The following is a 10,272-nucleotide window of genomic DNA, read 5'->3' on the forward strand; positions in this document are numbered from 1 at the left end:
CGCGCTCCGCCCGGGCGGCTGCGGCTGAATGGATCCAATATGGCCACTTCCTGGAAACTCCCCTTGGCGGCGGCGGCGGGAGAAGTCGCGGAGCCGCCCCCGCCCCCGCCCGCGGGACCGGCCTCCCCGCCCGGCCCCGCCACGAGCGCAGCCCGAGCCCCACTTGGACGGCCGGGGGTCTCCGCGGCGAGGCGGGAGGTGCAAGCTGCGAGGGCTGCTGGGACTTGTAGTCCGCGAGTTGGGGGTCCGGGAGGGCAGTGCCTGGGGGGCCAGGGGCCGGTGAGCGTGTCTCTGGGAGGCTGGGGCCGAGCCGGGGTGGTTGTGGCTGGGCCCCCGCGCGCTAGGAAACCAGTTCCATGGTGAGGACAGTGGGGTGCTGCGTGCGCCTTAGGGGTATCCCCGACCAAGCCGCCTCCACCCCGTCCGAGGCTGCAAATGCGCAGGGACCACCGAGCAGAGTGTCGACAGGCTACTTGCCGCCGGTCAGGTCCAGGAGAGACCGCCTCAGCCTCGCACTCCCGTGCCCTAGGCCCCACCTGATGCTCTGGTCGGAGTCAGGGCGGGACCTGGGGCGGGACCCGCAAGTCTGCCCAGGCGGCCTTCCTGGGAAAGGACCCAACCTGGGGCTCCTGCGAGTTGACTCCTCGCAGGATGCTCTTTTCACCTCGACGGTCAAGGCACCAGAGTGCAAGTTCTCATCACCCTGCTTGCCCCAGGGGCTTGGGGCGACATAGTAGTGGAATCTGGGCTCTGTGCAAAGATGATGACGGATCCCAATGCATGCACATTCTCTCTGCTGAACTCACTATTGAAAACACACACAAATCTCAGACAAATAACACTTCTGCCCAAGTGTTGCCTTCAGCCGGCTCTCGTCCTTTTCACTGACTAGCCACACAAAATTTAGCTCCAAGTCATCTAAAACGCTCCTTTTTCTTTCCTCCCCTTCTGCCTCTCTGTTCTCCCTTTGGGAAGATGGCAAGGTTTGCCTCCACTGGCCTCACCTCGGGTCATTCCACCCTCCATACCTTCTCCTCACCACCTCCAATATCTTCCTGAAAAACAACTCGGCCAGTCCCTCCTACTCAGAAACTTGTACTGACTAGAGGTGCCCAAAGACCATATCTGGACTTGGAAAACTTAGTTTTAGGGGGAGCTCCCTTCCTGCCCCTTCCACTGGCTCACAGGGAGGTAGGTGACTTTCTCTCCCCAAAAGGGCTTTCTCCTCTCTTCTTTCCCAGGCAAATTGTAGCTTGTCACCAGAGTGAACTGAGTCCTTTCCGACTCAATGTGTTTTTCCTTTGTTCCTCTCTATCATGGTGTTTCACGTGCTGTATAGTAGTAACCTACAAGAAATAGGCAGGGCGGTGGCAAAGTGAGGTGGACAAATGACAAGCCGCCTGGGTTGGAATCCTGCCTCCAGTCCCTAGCTAACTTTTTAACCTTACATAATTAACTGTTCCTCTTTTTCGTCATCCTAAAAATAAGAATTAGAGTACTTATGTCACAGGATTAAATGAGACAAAATAAGTCAAGGGCTTTAAACTATACTTGAGGGGCACCCGGGTGGCTCAGTTGGTTGAGCGTCCGTCTTTGGCTCCAGTCATGAACTCACTGTTCATGGGTTCAAGCCCCGAAATGGGCTCTGTGCTGACAGCTCAGAGCCTGGAGTCTGCTTCAGATTCTGTGTCTCCCCCCCCCCCACTCCTCCCCCCACTCCCCCGCCTCACGCTCTGTTTTCTCTCTCTCTCTCTCTCTCAAAAATAGAAAGAAAGAGAGAAAGAAAGAAAGAAAGAAAGAAAGAAAGAAAGAAAGAAAGAAGCTATACTTGAAATAAAACGCTTAATAAAATGTCCCTCTCTAGACTATAAAAGCCTTAATGTCAGAGCAGAGAGACAGAGAGAGATGAGATCAATGTTAAATTGATCATCCTCAACCATCTCTGCTGTTTCCCTTTTTTCCACCATAAGTGGCAAGAAATCTTTCCCAAATGCCATTTTCTGCATCACAACTCCCTGAGATCTGCCCTAAATTATCTTTAAAATGATCTTTTTTTCAGGGCACCTGGGTGGCTCATTTAAGTGTCCGACTTAGGCTTGGGTCATGATCTCGTCATTTGTGAGTTCAAGCCCTGCTTCAGGCTGTGTGCTGACAGCTTGGAGCATGGAGCCTGCTTCAGATTCTGTGTCTCCCTCTCTCTCTGCCCCTCCCCTACACACTCTCTCTCTCTCTCTCTCTCTCTCTCAAAATAAAATAAAATAAAAACATAACATTTTTTAAATGATCTTTTTTCCCTTAGTTGGGCATGTTTCAAAATGTCTACATCTAGTAGTCCCAGCTGATGGCCATGAGAAGGAACAACCCAGATTACAGCTGACTTTCTTCTCTTGGGATATGTTCACTTGACTAGGGGAATTTACATCTACTCCCCAAACCCTGGATTTCTTTTTTCTTTCTTCCTCTTCTTTTTCGTCTTCATCTTCGTCTTCTTCTTCTCCTTCCCCTTCTTCATCTTCTTCCTCTTCTCTCTTCTTCTCCTCCTCTTCCCCCTCCTCTCCCTTCCCTTCCCCTCCAATGCTACTACTGGTCAAAACTACTGAAGAAGTAAGAGTTACCTAAGGGGACACAAAGATGAATGCAACAGTCATTTCTCACATGAGCCAAAGTGTTATTTTTTTGGCAACTTTTCCAAGTGTTCCTCAAATTCCTCATACGGAGAAGTGCATAGATGGAACACACACACACACACACACACACACACACACACACACATCATGGTCTCACAGTTAAATAACTGTGTGTATGAATGCTGAGTTCCATACAGGGAAAAAAAAAAAAAGATTTCTGTAGAGGTTCTTAGATCTTTTGATAAGCCAGGATGCATTGTCACTATCTGAGAGGTAAAAGGAATACGCAGCTTTCCTCAAATTTAGTCGTCTACCCCTCTGCCCCCACCCTACAGACACATCCAGCACCACACTGAACTTGAACATGACAGACCTCACTGCTGCTTATCTTTTACATTTATGGTTTCTTTTGCCATACAAAAGTTTAAACTGTTAGTGTTGTAAAGTTTACCTATTATTTCCTGTATGGTTTTCCCCATAAAACCTCTTTTTAAAAAATCCTGCCCGCTCTCAAATTCATAAAGATACTCCCTTTGTATTTTCTTACAAAGCATTTTTAAAATTTTTGTCACATTTAGGTCCATCCACGATTTGTTTATTCACGTACCAAGCCAATTGTTCCATCTTTCCCCACTGCTGCACAATGCAAATAGTATCACAGACTAGATTTCTGTATGCATATGGGCAGGTCTGTGGATCAGTTAGGATCAGGTTCCATTGCTTCCACAAGATAAAAGTTTCTTTCTCTCCCATGTTATCCACAGAGGCAGTCTAGGTGATGTGACATTCTATACATACCTTGTGTGTTGCTTTAGTTTGAAAGGTCCTGACCTCATGGTCCCATATAGTGAAATCTGCATTCCAGGCAGCAGGAAGGAATGAAGGTGATAAAGAGAAAATGATCAAATACTGTCAAACGATTCACAAGCTGCCCCATGGTAGCCAGAGCTGGGAAACGGGGTCTTTATTCTGGCCATCACATATATGCTAAAAATTCCACACAATGTTAAGGGAGCAGACACCTGGGAAATAGCAGCCATCTCTGCCAAATCTGCTTTGGGACTATTTATTCTGTTTCAGTAAGGTGCCTGAAAAATTCTTGTTTTTAATATTTTAAAATTTTATTTGTAGATGTATCAGAAAATTAAAATATAAAAAAGTAACAAACAAGAACATAATCAGCTGTGTATGACTTTTCAGAGTCAACCACAGAAATGACCATGACATTATATCATTCCAGAAAGCTCTCTGTGCATAAAGATAGGAGGAAAGATCACAGAGATACTTTATAAGAATTGAACCTTAATATAGATGCTATTTAATAGAAGTATTACATTTAATTTTACTTCAACTTAAAAGAATTTCAAGTGAAACTGAAGGAAGAGTTGACCTTCAAATAATATTTCTTGACCACAAAAGACACTACTTGTTAAAAGGTACCTCTGAGGTTAAACAAAAATGGTGAAAAACATTAAGATATTCGGTCATTTTTTAAAATGATACATTTCAGGGGCGCCTGGGTGACTCAGTCAGTTAAGTGTTGGACTTTTGATTTCAGCTCAGGTCATGATCTCATGGTTTCATGAGTTCGAGCCCTGCATTGGGCTCTGTGCTAACAGTGCAGAGTCTGCTTGGGATTTTCTCTCCCTTTCTGCCCCTTCCCCGCTCCTGTTTGCTCTCTCTCTCTCTCTCTCAAAATAAATAAACTTTAAGGGAGCATCTTAGATCTCAGGATTCTTTCCCTTTTTACATCTCCCTTGACCCTGTCTCCTGACTTTTGTTACTTATATTATTCTTGCTACATTGTCCAGGTTGATGAGAAACATATTCTGTTCTGTAAAAACACAATTGCATAGTTACTTGGTATACATTCTAGATTTAAATGAATTCCAAGTCTTTTATCATGGCTTTTCTGTTTGCAAGTTCTTTATTTCAATTCATCTCTTCATGCACTGAGTTTCATCGTCAAGCTGTGTTTTCAAGAAGGGTTTTGGATGTTTAAGAATCTCTGTTGCCTTTACACTGGAATCATATCTTGGCTGGGTATAATATTCTTGGGTCTCACCCTCTTTCCCTTAGAATAATGTAGGTTTTGCTCTTTTTGCTCTGGAAGAAATCTGAGACAAGTCTGAATGTTCCCCCTTAGAGGTGACCTCTTTTTCCTGCTTATATGCCTAAAGAAATCACTTTTCATCATTTTTTTTTAGTTCAATAATTTAACTAGCACATGTCTTAGTATTAAACATTCTGAATTAAGCTTTTCTGGAACAAAATGTGTCTTTCAATCTGCGGTTATTGTTTCTGCTGCATTAGACATTCTCTTTTGGCTCTATTTTTGGTTTTTCTTCTTCAGGGATATCAATTCATCCTCATATTGGATCATCTTTGTATGCATTCCCTTTCTATTACTTCTACTTTCTTAAATCTCTTAACTTTGTTTAGCTGCCCTAGTTCGGTCCTGTGAGTTTCAGTGTGGTTAATTGCTTTCTTGTTAGTTCTAATTTATTTCTTTGTTCTATAATGATGTTGTTTTTGTCCTCAATTTTTTCCTTGTCATTGACTCTCATTTTATCATCCCATCTTTGAGACTTTGATAATTATTTTTTTTATTTTTTTAATGTTTATTTATTTTTGAGAGGGAGAGAGAGAGAGAGACAGAGTGTGAGCAGGGGAGGGGCAGAGAGAGAGGGAGACACAGAATCTGAAGCAAGCTCCAGGCTCTGAGCTGTCAGCACAGAGCCCAATGTGGGGCTCGAACCCACAAACTGCGAGATCATGACCTGAGTTGAAATCGGATGCTTAACCAACTGAACCACCCAGGTGCCCCTGATAATTACTTTTTCAAATTTATTTATTTATTTTGAGAGAGAGAAAGAGAGAGAGGGAGGGAGGGAGGGGAGAGAGAGAGAGAAAGAGAGAGTACATGAGTGAATGAGGCAGGGAGGGGCAGAGAAAGAATCCCAAGCAGGTGCTGTCAGCATGGAACCCAACATGGGGCTGGATCCCACAAATCGTGAGATCATGCCCTAAGCGGAAACCAAGAGCTGGATGCTTAACCAACTGAGCCAACCAGGCATCCCGGGCCTTGGATTATTAAATTCATACTCTTATTAAGTTGTTTTCTATGTGAAGCAACTGAAAGGAATTTCCTTGGGGTGGGGTCAGAGGAGTCTTTGTCTTTTGCCTACTCTTTTCTATTTATTATTTGTTGCATGTGTTTGCATCCATTTCTTTTCATTTTGATTTGATGGCTGCTGGAACATGATAGCAGGAGAGAGGGGCTCATTGACTATCTCCCCACTGTTTGAGACCAGTCTGTTTTTCCCTCTGAGCTAAGTGAGAGGCAGAGTATTTGGATTTTGTACACTTTTTGGTAGTCAGAAGGGAAGGGAAGGGAAGGGAAGGGAAGGGAAGGGAAGGGAAGGGAAGGGAAGGAGAGAGAAGAACTCAACCAAAGCAGAGTGCAGTCTTTGTTGGAATACTGGTGTGTGCTTCTGTCCTGAGGTTCTGATTAATGTCCTGCACAAGGCTCAGGTCACCTGACTGGGGATGGAAAGAAGGACACTATGTACCTTTTACAAGGAAAGGGGATAAGCCAGGCTTTACATCAGTTTCTCAAGTTGGAGTATTGTTCTAGATGCTTTATTTCCACCAACTGAGTCAGCTCCACTGGTCATGCTCCCAGCTTCCCCTGTTTCTCCCCAGCACACTTGGTAATACGATTCATTCAGAAGAGGAAGAAGGTAAGGGCATGACTCACATCTGTTTCCTTTCCAGTTCAGGAGCACTAGGGAGAATGTTCAGGATTTTGTCCATTTCTGGAGGTTCAGGACAGGCAAGGGAGCCGGAGATGTTGTGCCACTCCGTGTCATTCCAAAACGTTCTGCATCTTTTACTGGCTGCCAAATGTGAAGTTTATCGTGTTGGCTGTTGATAGTAAATCTCCACTATGGTTTATCTCTCTTTTGTTAGGAACTGGGAAATACAAATGCTGTGGGGAAGCTTTAATCCACTACCTATATCTCGAAGTGCCCCTACGCATTTTTAAGAACAGTGTTTACTGTCACTGGCTTTCACGTCTGACTGGTATCATTGCAATGTGAACCAACGCAAAGCCAAGAGCCGACCCAGGAAGCCTACTGGATCCCAGGCACTGAGCTCACAAGTCCCAGGATGTCCCAACCAGGCAGGCAAATGCTCCCATTGTGCAAGTCATGACTCTGAAAAGCTGGATTTAGGAATCAGAGTCAAGGGGCAGTCCTGCCGTGTTGAAGCCCAGACCAGGAGTCCTGGCCTGCTGGAAAAGTCATCCTGAAGAGAAGGAACTGTGTTGACTCCTTCTTCCAGAAAGACCGGACAGAGTTTACACCAAAGCTGGATGTAGAAGCCGTGTGGCCCAAGGGGAGCAACCAGCAGAAAGCCCTTCCCTAGCTCAGGGGTTTCCAGTTGTCCCCTGCCTCAGAGGTCCACAGTGGGAACTGCATGCTGGGGATGGGACAAGAAGGAAAACTAGGCTCCCTGCCTCCCACCAGAACATTGTCATGGACACCTGTTCACAAAGTACTATGAATGCCTAGGAAAGCCTTGGAGATGAGAATCTCTGCCTGTTTTTCACAAAAGAGGCTCTCCTAGGACCCTAGGTCCCTGGGTCCCCTGGAGAACCCTGAGACCATGGTTCACAGGGACACATCCAGGTTTTTTTTTAACTGTTTTGTTATAAGTTTATTTATTTATTTTTTTTGGGGGGGGGGAGAGGGAATCCCAAGCAGGCTCCACACTGCCAGCACTGAGCCCGCTGTGAGGCTCGAACTCACAAACCATGAGATCGTGAGCCAAAACCAAGAGTTAGACACTTAACCAACTGAACCACCCAGGCGCCCCTACATCCAGGTTTTACAGGGCCTGAAGCTTATAGAATGTGGAAGACTTTCTTTGAGAAAAAGAATACACGATTATAAGCACAAGATTAGGTATGGAAGTGATTATTTAAAAGGAATTTGGAAGGGGCCCACGTAAGTGGGAGGCCTGGAAATTTAAGCTTCCTGTGTTTCAGGAGATCCAGGAGGTCCAGGATGCCCTCAGTAAATGAGCCACAGAGGCACCCACCGGTCCCCAGTCCTTCAGTCTGTAGGGACTCCTGAGCAACCCCTGTGGTCCAGAGCTGCCTGCTGGGGAGGACAGCCCACTCCAAGCCTGAGGACAGGCCAGATACCAACTTTCCAAGGGGCACCATGTGACTTGTCAGAAGAACCTGCTCACGGCCCTGCCCCACCCCCATTCCCCAACAGGCACATGGAACCCGGGCCTCCCTGAGGTGGAAGCATGTCTGCCCCTCCAAGGTAGTTGTGACAAAAGAGAATTCTCTGGGGAAAAATTGACTGTCCAGTAACCAGAGGGGTGTGGTCTATGTAAGTGAAGGACTTCACATGCTCACATTGTGGAGAGGCCAGCCCGTTTCAGCATGGCCTCCATCCCTGAAGGCCAGACAGGTGGGATACAAGCAGGCGAGAGGAAGCCCCACCTGGGGACACGCCAGACACAGATGAGAAGTTAAAGGGTCATGCTTGTTTGGGAAAATGTGACCTTCAAAGAGCATGAAGGACATGGAGAGAGAATGAATGCTTCATGCTGGCCAAGGCACTAAAGGAAGCCAGCCATCAGGAAAGGAGACAGTTAACTGGGGAGAAGCAAGTCGGCATGTGGAGTGATGGTTTCCAACCTGGGCCCAGAGGTGCCGTGCAGAAGAGCGGGGAGAAGAAGGGGTACAGCTGGAGGGGCTGCCCCCCACCCTGCAAACAGCTCCATTCCATCTGCTGTATATAGTGGGCTTTCACTTCAACGAAGGATTCCTCTGCAACTACAAAGAATCCTGAAAAACCACATCTCTGGGGGGAGTTTAATCAGACAGACAAAACAGGCCTGGAAAAGGCTGGTGCTGGAAGGAATCTAGAGAAACCAGTGACTCTGAGTCAAAATAGCTGAGAGGTAAGGTTTTACCTGGAACCAAGGGGTTGGCCAGGGAGTTTGGAGGAATGAATTCAAGGGACCTGAGAGAAATTACTCTAACTTGAATTTGGAATGGAAATAGGGAAACCTGGGTGGTTCAGTCAGTTAAGCATCTGACTCTTGATATCAGCTCAGGTCATGATCACATGGATCAAGCCCTGCGTCCAGCTCTGTGCTGACAGCGCAGAGCCTGCTTGCATTCTCTGTCTTCCTCTTTTTCTGCCCCTCCCCCTCTCTAAAATAAATAAATAAACATTGAAAGAAATAAAACAAATTAGCAATAAAGAACATACACACAGAAGAGGAGGCCAGCTGACTAAGGAACGAAAATAGAACTAAGGACCTGGTTAAGGTACAGAACCCAATCTAGATATACTGATGAATAAGACGCCAAGGCCCCATAACTCACCTATTTGGTTCATAGTACTGTTTTTTTTTTTATTTTTTAACATTTATTTATTTTTGAGAGACAGAGAGAGACAGAGACTGAGCAGGAGAGGAACAGAGAGAGAGGGAGACACAGAATCCGAAGCAGGCTCCAAGCTCCGATCTGTCAGCACAGAGCCCAATGCGGGGCTCGAACTCACAAACTGAGAGATAATGACCTGAGCCGAAGTCAGTTGCTCAACCGACTGAGTCACCCAGGCACCCCCATAGTACTGCTCTACTAAGTGTTCCCCCCCTGGTTGGACAAAAGCTCTTAGGAAAGCAGGCAAAGGTTTGAGGGAATGCTCCTCCATTCCCCGGAGTGTGACAGAACTTCCACTATAGAACATGGGGCCCATCGGTCCAGGACCTGGTTTGGTACAAGATACTAGACCTGCCTGGGCGGAATGGTGGAGTAATCAGAATAATGACCTCCCAAAGATATCCCTGTCCTAATCCCATAACATGTGGATATGTTCCCTTACATGGCAAAAGGGATTTTGCAAATGTGATTAAGTTAAGGATATTGAAACAGAAATTATCTTGGATTATCCAGATGGGCCCAATGTAATCATAAGAGCCTTGCAAGAGGAAGTAGGAGTGTCAGAGAAGAAGATGCAACAGTGGAAGCAGAGATCAGAATGATGGAGCCACAAGGCAAGGAATTCAGACAGTTTCCAGAAGTGGAAAAGGCAGAGAGAGGTGCTGGACCCTACGGCCCGCCAAAGGACCGCACACACCCTTGCCAACGCCTTGGTTTTAGCCCAGGAAGACCGTGTTGGACTGCTGGCCTCCAGACCTGTAGGATAACAAACCTGCACTGTTCAAAGCCACACTGTTGTAATTTTACAGCAGCAGCAGCAGGAAACTTATACAGTTGGCATTGTGTCTAAGTGCGTGCACTCTGAGCTTGAGCTATCTACAACCACTTGCCAGCTGAATGACCTCGGGTAACTTAATTTACATTCTTTGCCTCAGTTTCCTCATGTGCAAACGAGAATAATAATCATCTCCACCTTTATTGTGAGGATGAGATGTGAGGTGCTTAAAACCACTCCTGACACAGTAAACTGTCAATAAATGTAAGCTGCAGTTAATGTATTATTTTTATTAAATGCTCATCACAAGATTCAGTTTCACTCTCCTGCTTTGACCTTCCCAACCTGGGATTCAGAAGTGAAGTATGATCAGAAGACAAAGCATGACTTCAGAG

The sequence above is a fragment of the Lynx canadensis genome, chromosome A1 (assembly GCF_007474595.2).
Source record: "Lynx canadensis isolate LIC74 chromosome A1, mLynCan4.pri.v2, whole genome shotgun sequence".
Classification (NCBI taxonomy): domain Eukaryota; kingdom Metazoa; phylum Chordata; class Mammalia; order Carnivora; family Felidae; genus Lynx; species Lynx canadensis.